Here is a 23,493-nt window from a genome sequence, read left to right as displayed (position 1 = left end):
ATAGATAGATAGATAGATATGAGATAGATATGAGATAGATAGATAGATATGAGATAGATAGATAGATAGATAGATATGAGATAGATAGATAGATAGATAGATAGATATGAGATAGATATGAGATAGATAGATAGATAGATAGATATGAGATAGATATGAGATAGATAGATAGATAGATAGATATGAGATAGATATGAGATAGATAGATAGATATGAGATAGATAGATAGATAGATAGATAGATAGATAGATAGATATGAGATAGATAGATAGATAGATAGATAGATAGATATGAGATAGATAGATAGATAGATATGAGATAGATAGATAGATAGATATGAGATAGATATATATGAGATAGATATATATGAGATAGATAGATATGACATAGATAGATAGATATGACATAGATAGATAGATATGAGATAGATAGGTGATAGGAGATAGATAGATAGATAGATAGATAGATAGATAGATATGAGATAGATAGATAGATAGATAGATAGATAGATAGATAGATATGAGATAGATAGATAGATAGATAGATAGGTGATAGATAGATATGACATAGATATGACATAGATAGATATGAGATAGATAGATAGATAGATAGATAGATAGATAGATATGAGATAGATAGATAGATATGAGAGATAGATAGTTAGATATGAGATAGATAGATAGATAGATATGAGATAGATAGATATTATATAGTTCAGGTTCTTGCTGTTAGAGGATCACTGGCAGTTTTGCCCCATGCTGATTGCCTGAAGAGCAGTTACAGGAGGTCAGGGATAAAACCACAAGGAGACAGTGGAGTGATAACATCAAAGCACCGGGGATAGAGCCCTGCCAGTGTTTATTAAACATAAGACATTCCTTTGCTGGTTTCCAGATGTTCGGAGACGGCATCATCCACACTCTGTGCACATCGCTGGCCAGGAAGAGGCCTCTCCGCTCCTTGATGAAGTAACTTTGTCCTTCCAGTAGCTTCATGGGTTAATAGTATTTGTAATAGTGATAAATTAAAGACACTAGCACATATCACAATGGATAGAATCCATTATTTTTACACTAGATACAAAGGTTTTTTTTTAAGTTATTTTAGTGTTTAGGTCACTTGAATTGAGAACATTGTGCAAAAATAGAGCAGTACATTGTGGCACAGAGACATGGCAGTATGCAAAATCATGCAGCTACTTATATATGTTATGTACTATAGGGTAGTACATAAATATATAGTACATACATATATAGTATATACTATAGGGTAAGATTAGGGGGCCTGAACTGCGCTCGAACACAGTGGATTGGTCGTTAGGTTGCTAGGGGTGGGCTAAGGGCATGTGGGCTAGTTGGCAATTTGCATAAAAGACAGTTCCCAAATTCACCCAAACCATTCTCGGGTAGGATGTAGCCACACCCCTTTCTCATAGACCACGCCCCTCCAAACCCAGCACAGCCAAATCCCCCAATCAGCCAAACCCTGCCCAACCAAAGAATTATCAAGAAATATAAAAAGTGCGAAGAAGAAAAGGACTGTAGATTCTTATAAACCAAAATGATCTTCTTGTTTTTAAAAAAAAATCCAAAAAATGATACATATTCTAATTGGAATATGGCAGAAAAAAGAGGTTCCAAAACACACTTATTTAAAACTTGCATTTTTTTCTTTGTTCCTATTAGAATACATATAATTCTTTGGTTTTTCTTTTTTAAAAAAAGACATCAAGGTAATTGTTCTGTATAGGGATTTGTGGTTCTTTCTTTATTGTTTGACAATTCTCTATTACATAAGGATTGGCATCCGCCTTTTTGCATGAGCAGACGGGCAATGTGAGAGTTCTTTAGGAAGAGAACAATATTGTTGAAGATCGTTAGATTAAACTGATTTCATTGGAGCACCTAGATCTATTTAATTATTTCCTGCCCAACTAAAGACCTTCCATGAATCCTGCATATATATATATTATATAAAATCATCACCATCATCATTTATATAGTGCCACCAATTCCGCAGCGCTGTACAGAGAAGATTTTTGTCATTCACATCAGTCCTTGCCCCCATTTAGCTTACAGTCTAAAGTCCCTAACATACACACAGACACACACACAGTCTAGGGTTAATTTTGTCAGCAGCCAATTAACCTACCAGTATGTTTTTGGAGTGTGGGAGGAAACCGGAGCACCCGGAGGAAACCCACGCAAACACGGGGAGAACATACAAACTCCACACAGATAAGGCCATGGTCGGGATTCTAACTCATGACCCCAGTGCTGTGATATAACGGCATTACTTGCTCTTTAAGAGAGGCCAGAAATCTATTTCTGAAATGTTACTGGACAAATACACAGAGATCACAAATAAAGAGACCCAGCTGTGAGCAGAAAAACACAAGAACTGTGAGAAATGTTTTCCTATTGCTGTGTCCCTGTATTTGTGGAAGATCAGAGTGATTGTATCCAGTAATCATTTTGCATAGAATCTCTTTGGTTTCACACCTGCAGCAGACGTTCATGTAAATAATTGCTGCATTTATCCAGTAATCAGCAAAATGCTTTAACCACAGGCGGGTACGGGTCACTCGGTGGTCAGCTGTAATACTACTTATCAAACTATTGTAGTGGAAAATTTTCTACCTGTTATTCAACATTGCCGCTCTTTAGAGTATCATCTCCTTCTTCTCTTGCCTTTAATCGTTAGTATCTGTTCCTATTCTGCATGATATAAACTTTAATACATACTAGGCTATTTTTGAATCTTCCCTTCATGGGGGGGCGCATTGACGCAACTTGCATAATCATTGCCCCCTCCCCCTGCTGTGCAAGGATTTGAATCAATGCTCAGCGGGGCGTGGGGTCATGATGGTGCATCGAATTGCGTCAACCATACCCCGCCCACTTCCAAAGGAATGCGCTACGGAATTTGCTGGTGCTATATAAATGCATGTAGATGGGAGAACTGCCCAAAATGTGGGAGTCTGCTGGACATTCCGGTAGAATAGTCAACTATGCTTTATATATTTATTGAATTTGAATTACATTATAACTGTATAATAGGACCATCCAACCTAACTGAACATTTCTGGGTTCTCCTCTTCTTTTATTTACTGGGCGGTGAAAAGTCCGTCTGCTAAATTCTTGGAAAGAATTGCTGTAATAATGAGTAGAGTTTCCTAGAGACAAATGAGATCTTCAGTTTAATCTTGTGGTGTTTTGTTCTGCGATACAGTGATGAGCTCTCGATAAACACTTTAAGTAACAAGATTGGGATCAATGTCATCAGTGTATTTGATAAGTGATTGCAGCCAGGCAGACAGCAGTGAGAATCATCTGTGTATTACTACACGGTCACAAACCATTGTCCAAAACAGGCGGACAGGAAGGATGGGTGGCAGCTTGCAGTCTGCCAGGGAGGAATGGGGCAGGGAGAATTCTTCACAAATTCACCTCTCTGGCAGGTTCGACTGAAAACCCAGAAAACGCCATCCACGGATAGTGTATGAGAATCTCCTCCTCATTACCTTGTGTAGCAGTGCTCCTGACAGTGTATGTAAAAGAAAGTGCTTAGTGATTATATCTGTATATGACATTCCTCTGATTAGTGCTCCTTTCGGTGTCCGTACAAAGAGGTGCTCAGTGGTTATCTCTGTGTGTATGACATCCCCCTCCTCATTACCTTGTGTAGCAGAGCTCTTCATAGTGTCTGTAGAAAGAGACTCTCAGTGATTATCTGTGTGTATGACATTCCTCTACTCATTACCTTGCGTAGCAGAGCTCTTCATAGTGTCTGTAGAAAGAGACTCAGTGATTATCTTTGTGTATGACATTCCTCTCCTCATTACATTGCGTAGCAGAGCTCTTCATAGTGTCTGTAGAAAGCAAGCCTCAGGGATAATCTCAGATACAATAATTTATTTTTTCCTTTCTGGTTTTAAAAGCCGCCTGAGTCTCTGGTTAATCTCATCCAATTGCCTTGTGATAATAATCTGCAGAGCCAACATGTCACCTTTACATGTTTCTACCTTTTGCATGACCAGGGATGATATGTTTTTAAGCAGACTGAGCAAAAGCGACACCATAATGGCTACAACTTTGAAATATTGGTACTGCTGGGGACATAATAGCATGCAAGTGAATCTTCATGAGTAAAATAGCCAAAAACACTAAAAGAAAACATATTTTTAAACAGTTTGAATTTCAACCATTTAAAAGTTTTAATAAAATTACATTTGTGGAAAAAAAAAAATTTCTTCATAGGATTATGCAGGATTATGTCGCACATACCTTTAGACTTCCAAGAAATAGTAACTATCCATTTGCTGTTGGAATGTTAAACAGTTCTGTGATCACCGAAAGAGATTAGTCTGATAATCCAACATCATTTTGTAGAACACAAGAGTGTTCAAAGCTGAAACATGATTGGTTGCTGTGTGATACCGGAACTGACATCTTATATTTATCTAACTCTAGAGATTATATCAATTTTTTTTTTGTTTTCTCAAATCAAGGTTTTTAAACAAGAATGGAATATAATTTACAAATCATTTACAGATAAAAAAAACCTGAAACAAGATATTTAACCATTGTTTATTAATATTTTGCAAAAAAGAAATAAATATGCATATTAAGTAAATAAATAAATACAGCATAAAAATTGATTACAAAACGGTCCCAAATAAGTCTAACTGAATACAATCAAATATATCTAAAAGCCTGTACATTACAAAATAAGGAAAACATTTATAATAAGCAAATCATAAAGGTCATATTATTCTAATGGAAAAAAATGCTACAGTTGATCTATTACTAACACATAATAATCCAATAATAATAATTCTAACAAAATAAATTATGCTCTGTTTTTTCTTTAAAAAAAATAAACCAATGTGTAGCCTCAAAAGCATATTGTGATCAATTAAATATTCATTCCAGTAATCTGTTGTCGTAGTTAAAGGTCATAGGCAAGCACAGTGGGAATTAGAGGAACCCAGAATCCTCCCAAAACCGTGGAGATAAGGAGATATATAGGCTAGGTAGGGAAGTAAGAGGTGGGCGGGGCTTGCCAATCAGGCGGAGCAATTATGTAATGAAGCTCCACCCACCAGCGCAAAATACAGATACAAAGATAAAAGTATGGACAAAGGCAGGGATAAACACTTAGGGCCTGATTCATGTTTTGTCGTAAGTCCATATGCGTGTGGGATCTTGCGTGAACGGTATGGTCCAAACAGAACTTACGCCAATAAACGCGATGGCATGAAATTCATGTCTGAACGCATAAGACGCCTATGACTGCCTACAACTTAAAGGGCGAACAGGGGTGGGAGGGGTCGTAGAATGCAGGGTAAGGTCACGCTATGGGTGCTCCAGGGCAGATTCAGACCCTTATCGTACCGTATCATTTGCACCAGCTACAGGCAGCGCTGATAGTGATGACTGTCATGGCATAGTGTTTGTATTAAAAAGTACACGTATGTGTGCCACTAGCAAAGAACTTGTGTATGAAAGTAAAAGAGACTATAAAGTAGAGATGCTCACTGACCCCCGTGAACTGGTTTTGGTTTTGGTTTTGGATCTGGATTAACTTCGTGTTTTGGTTTTGGCAAAACCGCCCTCGTGTGTTTTGGTTTTGTATTTTTTAGGAAAAATCCTAAAATATGCTAAAATCACATATTTTTGCTCTTTTTTTGTTCCTATATTATTATTAACCTCAATAACACCAATTTCAAGTCATGTGCAGTCAATTTTGACCACCTCACAGATCACAATATTATCATACACTTTCGGACAAATACTGCAGTGACCTGGCTGGATGGTAAGCGCCAGAGCAATGACACAAACACACGGCAGTCCCTAGCACATCTAGGGCACATTGGCACACAGCAGTGGCAGAAAAGAAAAACGGTGCAAGATGGAATTGTCCTGGGGACCACCCTCCCTCCCACCCATCGTTATGTTGGATCTTAAAAAGGGATCCAAAAATCGCGAGATCCGGCGACGTAATGATGACATTTTGCCTCGTTTTCGATTCCGAGGGCGCGCAAAAGTACCGAGCAGGCTCAGGTCGGTACTCGGATCCCCTAAGTTCAGGTGTGTTCGGTTCTCGAGGAACCGAGCCTGAGCATCTCTACTATAAAGACGTATTGAATGTACAGTATGCTTTAGGGTCATCTAGATTTATGTATATAATGGATATTCAAATCGAAGTGCATCTCAAGATGTGCACGGATTTGAATACGGTCAGAATTACGCTCAAGCTATGCACTCTTCTTCTACACGCAAGTTGCGTTCGGGCATGAATCAGGCCCTCCATGTTTGCACATACTGTTATATGCACGTTACTCCAGTAATATTTCACACAACATCCCGGTCACTTTTGCTAGTGAGTTATAATCTGACATAAATCACTTGGGCTCGTGCCTGGTGCGACTACTTCTCATAAGCGACTACCCCCCCATGTAATGTCCGGGAGACCTGCTGAAAGTCAGGTTGTTCCCCCAGACTGTGTGTGTGTGTGTGTGTCTTTATTAGGGAATTTAGACTGTAAGCCCCAATGGGGCAGGGACTGATGTGAGTGAGTTCTCTGTACAGTGCTGTGGAATTAGTAGCGCTATATAAATAAATGGTGATGATGACCCCAGGAGTACAGACTTTTCTGTGGGCGGGACAGGGCCTCAAGGAGTCATTAATAAGGGGGTTTTCTAAGACCCCATATAACCATTTTATGTATGGGAAGCTTGTGCTTAATAGTAATGTTCCTTATAGCCTCACTGTTCCCCTCTGTATATTGCTCCTCTAGTGAATGCTGGCACAATATTTACTAACGTTCTGCGAAGCCTGCTGAAAGTTCCTGGAAAGCCAGAATCTCTTGTGTGTTCGTTTCCATTCATCTATTCCCAGGCAACTTGACAGAAAGCAGCGTCCTTGTGTTCTAACATCTCGCATCCTCTGACTGGGCGGCTGAGGCTGAAATCAACACTTTATAGTATCACATTTTTGTGATATTTTGTTTGCTTATATAACTTATGTTTGCAGAACTTTATGTTGCCTACAAATAAAAAACTACTACTACTACTACTACTACTACTACTACTACTACTAATAATAATAATAATAATAGCAGTGCATATTTTAAAAACAAAAAAGTGGACATTCACATAATCTTCACTCCAAAAACATACTAGTAGGTTAATTGGCTGCTAACAAATTGACCCTAGTGTGTCTGTCTGTGTGTGTGTGTGTGTGTGTGTGTGTTAGGGAATTTAGACTGTAAGCTCCAATGGGGCAGGGACTGATGTGAGTGGGTTCTCTGTACAGCGCTGCGGAATTAGTGGCGCTATATAAATAAATGGTGATGATGAGGAATCTTGTGCTCGGGGAACTATTGTAAGCCATAATAACCAATCAAAAGTTTGCTACAACAATGTCAGTATCTGATTGGCTGTTATGGGATGTACCTGTACATTTCATGAATGGACGCCTCAATTCCACGTATTCACGGTCCTACCAACTGTTTTATTACTCAAATTCCTGTCTTTTGATCTACATACTATCCAGAGTTTCACCCCCTTCTCTCTGCGTGCTGCTGTGCTATATTCTCCCACTGGACCCCCCCAGCTCATTGGGGTCAGGGCCATCTAATTAAAGGTTAATTATAATTCTCCTTGACCCTTGTGCTGAATTTGATACTGTCAGTTCTCATACAAACAATCCCTTGGTCTTCAGGACACTGTGCTATCCTGGTTCTCATCCTACCTATCAAACCGTACCTTCAGTGTTGGCTTCTCCAGCTTCCTCCGTCAGGCTCGGTCCTAGTTCCTCGTCTCTTCTCTATCTATACCACTTCTCTCAAAAAATAAATAAGCTTCATAGGGTTCCACTATCACCTCTCTGGATTATTAAGCATCTTTTTGGGACCGCATTACTCAATAACCTTCTGCCATTTCTTCTCAGATGTCCCTCTCGCCACCTGAAACTCCATATTTTAATTTTCACGTGTTCCATTCTCATTTGTTACTTTCTCCCATTCCCGGTTGCAGGATTTGTTTCAGGCTGCACCCACTCTGTGGAATTCCCTCCACTATACAATTAGACTTCCTCCTAGCCTCCAAAAACTTCAAGGTTCCCCTGAAGTATCACCTTTTTAAGCGGCTTATCAAATTACCTTCTAAATCCCCCCAGGATATTCAGCTTGATAATACTCTACACCAGTGGTTCCCAAACTTTTGCAGTTCGCGGCACCCTTAGAGTCTCCAAATTTTTTCAAGGCACCCCTCCAAAATAATTATTGAGCAGTCCTGTTTTAGAAATAGTTGGGTCAAAAAATTGTAATAAGTATTTAGGTCAGGACAGAAATACTTATTTAGTTGTATGCAAAAATGCCCCCTCTGCATCCAGACACTCTGCCCTTAGCCCCCTCTGCATCCAGACACTCTGCCCCCTCTGCATCCAGGCACTCTGCCCCCTCTGCATCCAGACACACTGCCCCCTCTGCATCCAGGCACTCTGCCCCCTCTGCATCCAGACACTCTTACTCTGCCCCGCTGTCACACTCACTCTGCCCGCTGTCACTCTCACTCTGCCCCTGCTGTCACTCTCACTCTGCCCCGCTGTCACACTCACTCTGCCCGCTGTCACTCTCCCTCTGCCCCTGCTGTCACTCTCACTCTGCCCCGCTGTCACACTCACTCTGCCCGCTGTCACTCTCACTCTGCCCCGCTGTCACTCTTACTCTGCCCCGCTGTCACTCTCACTCTGCCCGCTGTCACTCTCCCTCTGCCCCTGCTGTCACTCTCACTCTGCCCCGCTGTCACACTCACTTTGCCCGCTGTCACTCTCACTCTGCCCCGCTGTCACTCTTACTCTGCCCCACTGTCACCCTCCGCTGTCACTCTCACTCTGCCCGCTGTCACTCTCCCTCTGCCCCTGCTGTCACTCTCACTCTGCCCCGCTGTCACTCTCACTCTGCCCGCTGTCACTCTCCCTCTGCCCCTGCTGTCACTCTCACTCTGCCCCGCTGTCACTCTCACTCTGCCCGCTGTCACTCTTACTCTGCCCCTGCTGTCACTCTCACTCTGCCCCGCTGTCACACTCACTCTGCCCCGCTGTCACTCTCACTCTGCCCCGCTGTCACTCTCACTCTGCCCGCTGTCACTCTCCCTCTGCCCCTGCTGTCACTCTCACTCTGCCCCGCTGTCACTCTCACTCTGCCCGCTGTCACTCTTACTCTGCCCCTGCTGTCACTCTCACTCTGCCCCGCTGTCACACTCACTCTGCCCCGCTGTCACTCTCACTCTGCCCGCTGTCACTCTCCCTCTGCCCCTGCTGTCACTCTCACTCTGCCCGCTGTCACTCTCCCTCTGCCCCTGCTGTCACTCTCACTCTGCCCCTGCTGTCACTCTCACTCTGCCCCGCTGTCACTCTCACTCTGCCCGCTGTCACTCTCCCTCTGCCCCTGCTGTCACTCTCACTCTGCCCCGCTGTCACACTCACTCTGCCCGCTGTCACTCTTACTCTGCCCCGCTGTCACTCTTACTCTGCCCCGCTGTCACTCTCACTCTGCCCGCTGTCACTCTCACTCTGCCCGCTGTCACTCTTACTCTGCCCCGCTGTCACTCTCACTCTGCCCCGCTGTCACTCTCACTCTGCCCGCTGTCACTCTCCCTCTGCCCCTGCTGTCACTCTCACTCTGCCCCGCTGTCACACTCACTCTGCCCCGCTGTCACTCTCACTCTGCCCGCTGTCACTCTTACTCTGCCCCGCTGTCACTCTCACTCTGCCCGCTGTCACTCTTACTCTGCCCCTGCTGTCACTCTCACTCTGCCCCTGCTGTCACTCTCCCTCTGCCCCTGCTGTCACTCTCACTCTGCCCCGCTGTCACTCTCACTCTGCCCCGCTGTCACTCTTACTCTGCCCCGCTGTCACTCTCACTCTGCCCGCTGTCACTCTTACTCTGCCCCTGCTGTCACTCTCACTCTGCCCCTGCTGTCACTCTCCCTCTGCCCCTGCTGTCACTCTCACTCTGCCCCGCTGTCACTCTCACTCTGCCCCGCTGTCACTCTTACTCTGCCCCGCTGTCACTCTCACTCTGCCCCGCTGTCACTCTTACTCTGCCCCTGCTGTCACTCTCACTCTGCCCCGCTGTCACTCTCACTCTGCCCCGCTGTCACTCTTACTCTGCCCCGCTGTCACTCTCACTCTGCCCCGCTGTCACTCTCACTCTGCCCCGCTGTCACTCTTACTCTGCCCCGCTGTCACTCTCCCTCTGCCCCTGCTGTCACTCTTACTCTGCCCCGCTGTCACTCTCCCTCTGCCCCTGCTGTCACACTCACTCTGCCCCGCTGTCACACTCACTCTGCCCCCGCTGTCACTCTCACTCTGCCCCCGCTGTCACTCTCACTCTGCCCCCGCTGTCACACTCACTCTGCCCCGCTGTCACTCTCACTCTGCCCCGCTGTCACTCTCACTCTGCCCGCTGTCACTCTCCCTCTGCCCCTGCTGTCACTCTCACTCTGCCCCACTGTCACCCTCCGCTGTCACTCTCACTCTGCCCCTGCTGTCACTCTCACTCTGCCCCGCTGTCACTCTTACTCTGCCCCGCTGTCACTCTCACTCTGCCCCTGCTGTCACTCTCCCTCTGCCCCTGCTGTCACTCTCACTCTGCCCCGCTGTCACTCTCACTCTGCCCGCTGTCACTCTTACTCTGCCCCTGCTGTCACTCTCACTCTGCCCCTGCTGTCACTCTCCCTCTGCCCCTGCTGTCACTCTCACTCTGCCCCGCTGTCACTCTCACTCTGCTCCGCTGTCACTCTTACTCTGCCCCTGCTGTCACTCTCACTCTGCCCCGCTGTCACTCTCACTCTGCCCCACTGTCACTCTTACTCTGCCCCGCTGTCACTCTTACTCTGCCCCTGCTGTCACTCTCACTCTGCCCCTGCTGTCACTCTCCCTCTGCCCCTGCTGTCACTCTCACTCTGCCCCGCTGTCACTCTCACTCTGCTCCGCTGTCACTCTTACTCTGCCCCACTGTCACTCTTACTCTGCCCGCTGTCACTCTTACTCTGCCCCGCTGTCACTCTCCCTCTGCCCCGCTGTCACTCTTACCCTGCCCCACTGTCACTCTTACTCTGCCCGCTGTCACTCTCACTCTGCCCCGCTGTCACTCTCCCTCTGCCCCTGCTGTCACTCTTACTCTGCCCCGCTGTCACTCTTACTCTGCCCCACTGTCACTCTTACTCTGCCCCTGCTGTCACTCTCACTCTGCCCCGCTGTCACTCTTACTCTGCCCCGCTGTCACTCTCCCTCTGCCCCGCTGTCACTCTTACTCTGCCCCACTGTCACTCTTACTCTGCCCCTGCTGTCACTCTCACTCTGCCCCGCTGTCACTCTCACTCTGCCCCGCTGTCACTCTTACTCTGCCCGCTGTCACTCTTACTCTGCCCCGCTGTCACTCTTACTCTGCCCCGCTGTCACTCTCACTCTGCCCCGCTGTCACACTCACTCTGCCCGCTGTCACTCTTACTCTGCTCCGCTGTCACTCTCACTCTGCCCCCGCTGTCACTCTCCCTCTGCCCCTGCTGTCACTTTCACTCTGCCCCGCTGTCACTCTCACTCTGCCCCACTGTCACCCTCCGCTGTCACTCTCACTCTGCCCCGCTGTCACTCTCCCTCTGCCCCGCTGTCACTCTTACTCTGCCCCACTGTCACTCTTACTCTGCCCGCTGTCACTCTCACTCTGCCCCGCTGTCACTCTCACTCTGCCCCACTGTCACTCTTACTCTGCCCGCTGTCACTCTTACTCTGCCCCTGCTGTCACTCTTACTCTGCCCCACTGTCACTCTTACTCTGCCCGCTGTCACTCTTACTCTGCCCCTGCTGTCCCTCTCACTCTGCCCCGCTGTCACTCTTACTCTGCCCCGCTGTCACTCTCCCTCTGCCCCGCTGTCACTCTTACTCTGCCCCACTGTCACTCTTACTCTGCCCCTGCTGTCACTCTCACTCTGCCCCGCTGTCACTCTCACTCTGCCCCGCTGTCACTCTTACTCTGCCCGCTGTCACTCTTACTCTGCCCCGCTGTCACTCTTACTCTGCCCCGCTGTCACTCTTACTCTGCCCCGCTGTCACTCTTACTCTGCCCCGCTGTCACTCTCACTCTGCCCCGCTGTCACACTCACTCTGCCCGCTGTCACTCTTACTCTGCTCCGCTGTCACTCTCACTCTGCCCCCGCTGTCACTCTCCCTCTGCCCCTGCTGTCACTCTCACTCTGCCCCGCTGTCACTCTCACTCTGCTCCGCTGTCACTCTTACTCTGCCCCACTGTCACTCTTACTCTGCCCCTGCTGTCACTCTCACTCTGCCCCTGCTGTCACTCTCCCTCTGCCCCTGCTGTCACTCTCACTCTGCCCCGCTGTCACTCTCACTCTGCCCCTGCTGTCACTCTTACTCTGCCCCTGCTGTCACTCTTACTCTGCCCCACTGTCACTCTTACTCTGCCCCACTGTCACTCTTACTCTGCCCGCTGTCACTCTTACTCTGCCCCTGCTGTCACTCTCACTCTGCCCCGCTGTCACTCTTACTCTGCCCCGCTGTCACTCTTACTCTGCCCCACTGTCACTCTTACTCTGCCCCTGCTGTCACTCTCACTCTGCCCCGCTGTCACTCTTACTCTGCCCCACTGTCACTCTTACTCTGCCCCTGCTGTCACTCTCACTCTGCCCGCTGTCACTCTCACTCTGCCCGCTGTCACTCTCCCTCTGCCCCGCTGTCACTCTTACTCTGCCCCACTGTCACTCTCCCTCTGCCCCGCTGTCACTCTTACTCTGCCCCGCTGTCACTCTCCCTCTGCCCCGCTGTCACTCTTACTCTGCCCCACTGTCACCCTCCGCTGTCACTCTCACTCTGCCCCGCTGTCACTCTCCCTCTGCCCCGCTGTCACTCTTACCCTGCCCCACTGTCACTCTTACTCTGCCCGCTGTCACTCTCACTCTGCCCCGCTGTCACTCTCCCTCTGCCCCTGCTGTCACTCTTACTCTGCCCCGCTGTCACTCTTACTCTGCCCCACTGTCACTCTTACTCTGCCCCTGCTGTCACTCTCACTCTGCCCCGCTGTCACTCTCCCTCTGCCCCTGCTGTCACTCTCACTCTGCCCCGCTGTCACTCTTACTCTGCCCCACTGTCACTCTTACTCTGCCCCTGCTGTCACTCTCACTCTGCCCCGCTGTCACTCTCCCTCTGCCCCTGCTGTCACTCTTACTCTGCCCCGCTGTCACTCTTACTCTGCCCCGCTGTCACTCTCCCTCTGCCCCGCTGTCACTCTTACTCTGCCCCACTGTCACTCTTACTCTGCCCCACTGTCACTCTTACTCTGCCCCTGCTGTCACTCTTACTCTGCCCCACTGTCACCCTCCGCTGTCACTCTCACTCTGCCCCTGCTGTCACTCTCCCTCTGCCCCGCTGTCACTCTTACTCTGCCCCACTGTCACTCTTACTCTGCCCCTGCTGTCACTCTCACTCTGCCCCGCTGTCACTCTTACTCTGCCCCACTGTCACTCTTACTCTGCCCCTGCTGTCACTCTCCCTCTGCCCCGCTGTCACTCTCACTCTGCCCCTGCTGTCACTCTTACTCTGCCCCACTGTCACTCTTACTCTGCCCCACTGTCACTCTTACTCTGCCCCTGCTGTCACTCTCACTCTGCCGCTGCTGTCACTCTTACTCTGCCCCGCTGTCACTCTTACTCTGCCCCGCTGTCACTCTTACTCTGCCCCACTGTCACTCTTACTCTGCCCCGCTGTCACTCTTACTCTGCCCCGCTGTCACACTCACTCTGCCCCACTGTCACACTCACTCTGCCCTACTGTCACACTCACTCTGCCCCGCTGTCACTCTTACTCTGCCCCACTGTCACCCTCCGCTGTCACGCTCCCTCTCACTCCTCTGCCACAGGCCAGACATAGAAGAAAAAAAAAGAACACAGAAACTTACCAATCCGCCGGGCGCCGGGACCCAGCAGCCTCCTCTCTCCCGCAGCAGCTTGTTACTGACGTCGATATTCAGTGACAGCTGCGGGAGAGAGGAGGCTGCTGGGTCCCGGCGCCCGGCGGATTGGTAAGTTTATGTGCTCTTTTTTTTTTTTATGTCTGGCCCGCGGCACCCCAGTGACAGCGCCGCGGCACCCCTGGGAGCCGCGGCGCACACTTTGTGAACCGCCGCTCTACACTGTGCACTCAAAGCTTACATGTATTCTCTTCCTATACTCAACCCACCCTCTGACCACCAAACCAACGTTACTGTGTGACTGGATCACATCCCCACTAAGCACTTTTACCTATTGCATTCTGACTGGACCAATATGCAATATGTGGCACTAAGGCTCCTGTATAAATCTCTGATTTCCCTCTAGCACGGTGGTTCAGTGGTTAGCACTTCTGCCTCACAGCACTGGGGTCATGGGTTCAATTCCCGTACATGACCTTATCTAAGTGGAGTTTGTATGTTCTCCCCATGTTTGCGTGCATTTCCTCCGGGTGCTTCAGTTTCCTCCTACTCCAAAATCATACTGGTAAGTTAAATGGCTGCTGTGAATAAGGAATATTCTCTGTACTGCACTCCAGTATTGGTGGTGCTATATAAAAAAAATGGTGATGATTATAAACTTGCGAACAGTTCCCTCTAACCCAGGGGTAGGCAGCCTGCGGCTCTCCAGGTGTTTGTGAAACTACAAATCCCAGCATGCCCTGCCACCTATCTGCTGGTTATCTACTGGCAAAGCATGCTGGGACTTGTAGTTTCACAAACATCTGGAGAGCCGCAGGTTGCCTACCCCTGCTCTAACCGCTTTGTTTGTGTGCTAATGGCCAATCTTTCTTTATTTCTATGCTGGTTCACAATTGTAAATTGCTGCAGAGTATGCGGCGCTATATTAATATATGCTAATAATAATATTCATAGCAAATATTCTGCTAGGATATATTTATAGCCACAGGGGGCACTGTTCCATTGGAGTCTATGGCTGATGTTGCATTTTAACAAATAGAACTTCTGTGTTTTTCAAGAGAAATGAAAAATAATTATTTATCCAATATGGAAAATGAAAGTTGTGCCCCTCTGCAGACACCGCCACCTGTGGTCAATTGAGTGGCATGACGAAACCAAGGCCGGTCTCTGTACTGTGCATCGGATGTTTTATTCTTCGTAAATGACTTCTATAGAAGAAGCAATTACACAAGATTATTAAAGAATATTAAATCCAAATGTCACAGCAGCAAACATTGAATTATATAAATTATTAGAATAATTAATTGACTTTATTGTTTAACATGATATTATCTGTCTCTGTGTTTGTTTCTTTCAGGATAACCCCACCCTTTCAAGCACCTGCTATGAACCTATTAATTGATTGAGCAACTTCCACTTCTGTATTGTTTGTCTGAGAGGCATGTTGGTGTCAGTAGCTGAGGGGGAGTGCTGGTGCTGTATTGTGTATTGCCATTTGGAGGATCCTGGGGCACCTCTTGGTAAGTTAGCTCTCAATTTAAAAACACACATATGTATGGCCCAAATATATGGGGCTGTCACTGTTTAGAGTTAGGAGCACCCTATTAGCAGAAGCGCCGTGGAGTGGCGGATGGCTTTACATACATTTGCAAATGTGTGCAACTGAGATTTCTGCATTTTTATGTACAAATAGAAATAGTGGCTCCTTAGCTGGTTATAGCAGTGTTCCTGGGGGATTTTTCTCTTTGTTTGTTCTTTTTGGGATAACCCCGCCCTTTCAAGCACCTGCTATGAACCTATAAATTGATTGAGCAACTTTCACTTCTGTATGATATTATTTACAGTCAATAAAAAATTGGAGTGTTAAATAAGATATATTATTTGATCCATCAATGCACTGTTTAATTATTGAGCTCTGTACATGTAGGCATGAATTAGCTATATTTAGTAAAATACACTTTATTAAGTTTAATGTATGTACATATGTGTATGTATGTGTGTATATATGTGTGTGTGTGTATATATATACACTTCTAAGATCCAGGGGAGAAGTCATGTGACATGGGGTAGGAGGAGGTTGTGGTTGGTGACATTTTGCATCACCATAGCCCCACCCCCACTATTAAAAGCCGAGATTCACGGCATTGAATGGAGGGGGCGGAGCTTAACTACACGATTAAGCCCTGCCCCCTCAGTTCACTGCCGTGAGTTTTGCCAAATTTCGTGAGTTTTGCCTACTCTTCCGGGAGTCCGTGAGGACTCCCCGAAATTCGGGAGCCTCCCAGAAATTCCAGGTTAGTAGGCAGGTGTGCATTACATGTCACATAAAATCATTTTTATTGTGTTCGTTTTTTTGTAACCGTCTGCTCAGCAGTCTTGCAGATTATAGGCTGGACAGTACAGTATCATCTGGACTTTGTATTATAATATTATATATTCCGCAGGAAGATATACAGTTGGGATATTCTGAGCTGTAATAACACCGGGGGATGATGTCTTCAGTAAGTGCTGTTATGTCTGGGATGGTGTCACAATACTAAGTCATGTATGGAACACATTGAAAGGTTATTCTGTAGTGTGATCCAGTTACTTATTTCCGTATTCTGCTTCTATTCATAGGTCCTCGGTCACTGAATCACATGACTGACCGTCAGGGACCTTGGATGTCTGAGAGGTCACAGACCAGTATAACACATTCACAGCACCTGACCGGGATTCTGTTCCCTCTCAACACATGACTATGTCTGGTGATGTCACCACAGGTATAAAGGCCTTGTCTACAGGATAAAGACACTGACGTAATGAATGTTTAATGTATGCTTCTGCGTAAGCACAGGCTAAAACGCGGTACTGTAACTTTGTGAGAGGGAAAATGGGTAGTTTGAAGGATGAGGGGTTTATTAAAATTACACTTACTGAGGTGACAAGTGTATAACAGTGGGAGCAAATAATTTTTTGCAGTGATTTATGAATATTTTATCCTGCTCCTTCCACTATATAACTCTCAGTCTGTGGCTTCCTGCTGCCTCCATTCCCCTCCTCACATCATGTTACTGCCCCTGTCACATGCAGCCCTGTCCTCACTAACACATCACTCATCTCCTGATATATACTCTGTGCTGCTGGAGGACCCTGCTCCTTCCACTATATAACTCTCAGTCTGTGGCTTCCTGCTGCCTCCCTTCCCCTCCTCACATCATGTCACTGCCCCTGTCACATGCAGCCCTGTCCTCACTAACACATCACTTATCTCCTGATATACTCTGTGCTGCTGGGGGACCCTGCTCCTTCCACTATATAACTCACAGTCTGTGGCTTCCTGCTGCCTCCATTCCCCTCTTCATATTCTGACACTTCCCAGTGATGTATCGTCTATCTATCTATCTTGGAATTGAACCTTCCCCTTTAAGCGTACTCCTATAATCACAAGCTAGCAGATTCATGTTTGCTTCCCGCTGACTTTTCCTAGAAAAAGCATCACAAAATGTGTGCCTGGTGTTTTTTCTGCATGAATTTCTGGACGGATGACAGGACCTCGCACAGTGTGCAGTTGTAAAGGTTTTAGAGAGCACAAGAGATCCCACTAAGCCCTCCGGAGTGAGTGTTTCTTTCTTCAGAGATGGGCTAATGAGCCCTGTGTGTATTTTGTGACTATTTCTGTCTTGTCACTAATAGTCAGAGACACACATAAAAAGATATTTAAAGTCTCCTCGCCGGCCCGGCACAGCAGTCGCAGGGACGTAGAGCGCAGATATTTTGACCTAACCACCCGCCACAAAGAGAGTGCGGAAAATCTACCCAAACCACAGGACCCAGCGGCCAACGTTCACCTCAACATTTTTGGCAGCAGTGTGACCAAAATGTGGGCTGGAGAAAGGAACATACGAGACGTTATTCTGCAGCCATACCTGCCATTCCTCATTGCCTTGTAAAGAACAGCTTAATCTGAGAGGTTTTTTTAGAGGAGAAATGCAAATCTGGGTGTTCATTCATCTGTTGCAAAAAACCATAGGACAAAGATACAATATCTAGTAATGCGGATAAAGCCAAGAAATGCGTCTGGTTGTAAAAATACTATTTTTATCCGTATGAAGGGACCTTTTGTGGCATTCAAAAATATTGTTCCAGAAACAGTCCCAGTGGTTTTTTTAGCATTTAATTAGTCCCTGACATTGTCCCTATTATTTGTATTTAGTTTTGTTTTTGTTCTTATCCTGTATGCGGTTTATTGGGTTTTCTGCTATTCACGTCCTGTCTTTCTAATAGTGCTCCCAACTCTTAATGCCCCTGCGACAACCGAATTTACCCTTTCACAGTCACAGGAAGAAGACATCATAGCATTTTATTATTGGAGGGCGGTACATAATGCTGCACCTGATTGGCTTAGCCGTGGCTTCTGTCCAATCAGGTGCAGCATTAACTGCACACCTTTAGAATGGACAGGTCGGAATTACTCGCCCAGAGAACTTTGCTCTTCTTCCTGGGCAGGGCAAACTGGTACCTGCGTCAGTCTATGATTGGGTGTCACCTCTGCCAAATCAGTGATGGGCGGCAATATTGAATGAGGACATCATAAAAAAAATAGTATAATATTTAGACTGTAAGCTCCAATGGGGCAGGGACTGATATGAGTGTGTTCTCTGTACAGCGCTGCGGAATTAGAGGCGCTATATAAATAGCTGATGATGATGTTTCAGCATCTTTATATATGTTAAAATAAAAAAGTGCAATATTCACTGTTATAAGTCTGGTTCTGTGCAGGCGCAGATTGATTTCACACAAGCTACGGCACGCTAATAGACTTGTGATCAAGAATGAACCAGGTCCTTTGTGTCTACTTTTGCAGGATTGTGGATCTGGGTAGGAACAGTAATCTCATTATATTAAATTCCTGCCTAGTATCACATCAACCCTTCATTCATTTCAAAATTTAAATTTCTCTTCTTTTCAATTTTGGCGAAATGACTCGCTCATCCGTCCAATGAAATGTATGTAAAAATGACAGAAGACTAGTGGCAGGGTGTGTATAATTTGGAGTGTGGGAGGAAAACCACACAAAAACACAGAGAGAACATCTAGACTACACACAGATTGGACTCAAACTCATGAGCCCAGCACTGTGAGACAGCAATGCTATTGTCCTCTGCACATTGCTGAACATTGGGGCTATATGGTATAGTATTGGTAATAATTACAATCAGTGATAGGAGTAGGCTGGTGTATGTACAGTGGGACCGTAAAACATGCCGGTGAGTGGGACCGTACAACATGCCGGTGAGTGGGACCGTACAACATGCCGGTGAGTGGGACCGTACAACATGCCGGTGAGTGGGACCGTACAACATGCCGGTGAGTGGGACCGTACAACATGCCGGTGAGTGGGACCGTACAACATGCCGGTGAGTGGGACCGTACAACATGCCGGTGAGTGGGACCGTACAACATGCCGGTGAGTGGGACCGTACAACATGCCGGTGAGTGAGACCGTACAACATGCCGGTGAGTGGGACCGTACAACATGCCGGTGAGTGGGACCGTACAACATGCCGGTGAGTGGGACCGTACAACATGCCGGTGAGTGGGACCGTACAACATGCCGGTGAGTGGGACCGTACAACATGCCGGTGAGTGGGACCGTACAACATGCCGGTGAGTGGGACCGTACAACATGCCGGTGAGTGGGACCGTACAACATGCAGGTGAGTGGTACTGTATAACATACAGGTCAGTATGGGTAATTATGTGGGGGGACAGCACATTTGAGGGGAGCCCCAGGCTGAGATTTAACACTGTTGTTCAGGGATATTTAGCTACCCCGCTGCTCATGTTGTGTAGGCATTTTGTCCTACGTCCACACATCATGCACAGATTCAACTACTGAGCAGAAAAACATTCAGTGAATTGTTTGAAAATTTTGCCAAGTATGGGAAAATTTTACATGACTTATCTCTCAAAATAAAAAAAGTCTTTCTGAGGAAGCCTGAAGACAGACTGGTATAAAGCCTGACTGCTTCAGTCCTCCAGATCTTATGAATATTAAAGTGTTGTCTTTCTCCCCTTCTATCATCCATTCATGTCCACCATACCCGCCGAGTTCTGGCTCGTTGGCAGACGAAGCTTTAAATCCACACAACAAGAATAACAACTTTAGTACGCGAGGGGTGATGCACTTTCTTCAGCAGTATCATGGAATATTTTCAATGTAACATTTAGTATTCCTGTGAAATTCCGAGCGAGGAGCGTGTTAGGAAAAGAACAGAGCTACCAGTTATTTCCTGCGCTGGGCGAGAGGCACGATTTCAGCTTTTACGCAGGCCGTATGTACTTCAATATTTAAAGACAAACATTTATTTAGTCTAAAAAGAAAACAAGCTGTTTTCTTGTGAGGAGGTTCCCATATCTCGGAGTGTTTTGCCATGATTAAGTTACAAAACATATTTGCAAACTGAGGCCTCTGTTCATTATCCAGCGGCGACAACATAGATGTTCTTGCTTTACCGCAGCCATGAAATGTCTTGTTTTGCCGCTAATTACCATTTAAACGGTGCCGGAACAGCTGAACGATGCTCAGCTCCCGACAACACTGGTGGGCACTGGCAAGAGGACTCTTACCGTTTCACCGGCCAGTGAAGTGTCGCTGCACTTGGGCAAAAGTCAACACTGTCTCTGTTAAATAGGGAGAAGTCCTAATTCTTGTTTTCTCCAGATCTATCATCATCATCATTTATTTATTTATATAGTGTCACTAATTCCGCAGCGCTGTACAGAGAATTGACTCACATCAGTCCCTGCCCCATTGGAGCTTACAGTCTAAATTCCCTAATATAGATACACACTCACACACATACACACACAGACAGAGAGGGAGAGACTAGGGTCAATTTTGATAGCAGCCAATTAACCTACCAGTATGTTTTTGGAGTGTGAGAGGAAACCAAAGCACCCAGAAGAAACCCACGCAAACACAGGGAGAACATACAAACTCCACATAGATAAGGCCATGGTCGGGAATCGAACTCATGACCCCAGATACCTAGGAATCCTGATGAGTAGGAAAAAATTCTCTGATTAGTTCCATGGCTGTGTCTTATGACTACAGACACACAATAAAACATTCTTTTGTTGTAGTAAAGTACTTCTTGAAATAGTTTAACCATATCGTCCTTGGGAGTGTGGTTGGGTGGATCAGTGGCGTAGCTAGGAAGAGCTGGGCGTGGTCAAGACAGATCCGTGGCATGTCCGTGTGTCCTGATTTATTTTATATAGGGAGCGAAAATGTATATTTCATTGGTATGGCTCAGTAGACGCATCCATGTGCCATATTTGCTAGTGCCAAACCTCCTGTTTACGATTAGTGTAGTTTTTCTTAAACTCGCACTCCCACACCTCATGGGCAGCACAATGTTTTATGAACAGCAACAACACCGCAAAAACACAAACATTCACAGAAATATATAGGGGTAGATTTATCAAACCGTCTAAGGATAAGCGGTGGAGTTGCCCATAGCAACCAATCAGATTCTGACTGTCGTTTATCTGGTACATTCTAGAACATGGTAGCTGGATTCTGATTGGTTGCTACGGGCAACACCTTCACTTTTCCTGTTTGGATGGTTTGATAAATCAACCCTGTAGTTTTAATATGTTTGAATGTAAATTATGGTTCTGTCACACATTTTTGTGGGGTTTGCTTGGAGGGCAGTCCCTCTTTTGGATCCAAAATCCCCCTATCCCTCATTCTTTCCAAACTGCCCTTCTTTTAGGATAGCTGTATAAATCTGTATAGATAACCCCTCTCATTGCCCATGCATATAAGCGCTATAGAGCGCATTTAAAGTCCGCCACTGCTCTATTCCAAGTGTACATAGATGCAGATCTGTGGCCTGTTATATACATACTTGGAATGTCCCGGAGACTCCTGTATTCTGGGTAGGTCTCCTGGACTCCGGGAGAGCAGGCAAGGCCTCCCACATCCTGTCCATCAGCTACCAAAATGACACAAATCACATCATTTTGGCCCTACCCCCGCAACAAAAACAATTATTTTGTGGCAAGACGGATCCAAAATGATGCAAATTGCCTCCGCCCTCCCACCACATTCCCCCCTCCCGGATCACAGCAAAGCAAAGTTGTCAAGTATGGTTTTATATCAGAATAAATAGCAAGATTCATGATGAAACAAAACATGCAAAAATGTTGCAGCAAGAGTTATTCTGCCAGACCATAATAAAACCCTGTGTATCAACTCCAAATGTATCAATCTGGCTTATAAATCTATAATTGTGTCCATTGTTATGTGATTAGTTCTTTGTGTATAGTACCTTTGTGATCATTTGTACAGATATTAGATCTGTTATGCAGAACACATGGGAATTTTATGGCAAATTATTTTTTCCTGATTGTAATAAATGAGTTTAGAATGTTTGGTGATTATTTACTGCTTGTCGGAGTCCCGTGACAGCGCGTATTGGAAAGGCCCAGCATTCTCCGAGTCCTCCCGTGTTCTATATTCACACTGCGTCCTATGTGATGTGTTGTTGTTGTAGGATTGAATGACCTCATGGCAAATTCCTCTCCTAGCAACCTGAACAGTTCAACATACATCTGTCAGCAGCCCCCCCCCCCCCCCCCCCCCACACACACACACACCATGAGATTGGCAAATAAAGTCCCGTCAATCATTGGGATAATATCAGCCTTGTGTGTCAGTCCTCTGCACCTGTTGCTCACCTCCCGAGTGGCACATCGGACTTGGCAACCCGTGGATCTCTAACTAATGTAGTACTACAAGCTCCAGCATGCCCTGTCTGTCTCTGAGAAATGCTCATGTTATTCTGCAAGGAGAACCTCATTGTCCTACATTTATTAACGCGAGTCGCTGCCGCTGTAATGCTTGGCCAAGATAAAATGAAATAACTTGCATTGAACTCAATACAACACTGCCAAATCATTATGGAATGCTATCATATAGAATGCTACTGCCAAATAATTTATCGTTTACCAGCTGTAAAATATCTGGACGCTCAGCAGGTTTAGTTGTGCGCCAATGTGTCAATTTGACCATCGTGTCCATATAAAGGTGTGCGCCTATATGCCGGTTTTGGAAGCACTGCTAATTGTTTTGTCTGACTATTTTGAAAAATTGCATGCCAATGAGAGTCTATTACGTTAGACCCAAGATCAATCTCCCGGTCTCTAGTAAACTTCGGAAGGGAACTAAAGAGATTCTCTACCAGTAAGTTTTATATATATATATATATATATATATATATATATGTGTGGTATAAGAAGACATACAGCATAATGACTTGTATTTTGTCATATCTCTAGTGATAGTTCCAGGGAACATCGGAATATCAAACAATGGCAATAATGGTGAAATCGAGGAAGAGACATATACAAGTATTCAAAGGTTGGTCCATCTAGATACCGTAGGTCCTATAGTGGGGTGAGAAATCAAGGGTGAACTGGGGAGGCATTGGGAAAGAAATGTTAGAG

General features: G+C 46.0%; 1 long non-coding RNA gene across 3 annotated transcripts; it reads right to left on the bottom strand.

The window, feature by feature from the left end:
• Positions 1-3,064: 3,064 nt before the first annotated feature.
• Positions 3,065-21,972, bottom strand: LOC142100202 (uncharacterized). 3 transcript variants are annotated; one of them, XR_012678771.1, is made up of 4 exons: positions 21,894-21,972; positions 3,763-3,871; positions 3,679-3,705; positions 3,065-3,523 (listed from the first exon to the last, which is right to left on the bottom strand). It is a non-coding gene; the product is annotated as an uncharacterized LOC142100202 (long non-coding RNA). The 3 variants fall into 3 exon arrangements; XR_012678769.1 differs by lacking the exon at positions 3,065-3,523 and having other exon boundaries at positions 3,648-3,705; XR_012678770.1 differs by lacking the exons at positions 3,065-3,523; positions 21,894-21,972 and adding an exon at positions 6,828-6,962 and having other exon boundaries at positions 3,648-3,705.
• Positions 21,973-23,493: the final 1,521 nt, after the last annotated feature.

This window comes from Mixophyes fleayi, chromosome 8, assembly GCF_038048845.1.
Source record: "Mixophyes fleayi isolate aMixFle1 chromosome 8, aMixFle1.hap1, whole genome shotgun sequence".
Taxonomy (NCBI): domain Eukaryota; kingdom Metazoa; phylum Chordata; class Amphibia; order Anura; family Limnodynastidae; genus Mixophyes; species Mixophyes fleayi.
Note: the sequence above shows the minus strand (reverse complement) of the source record. Positions and strands in the feature narration are given on the sequence as shown.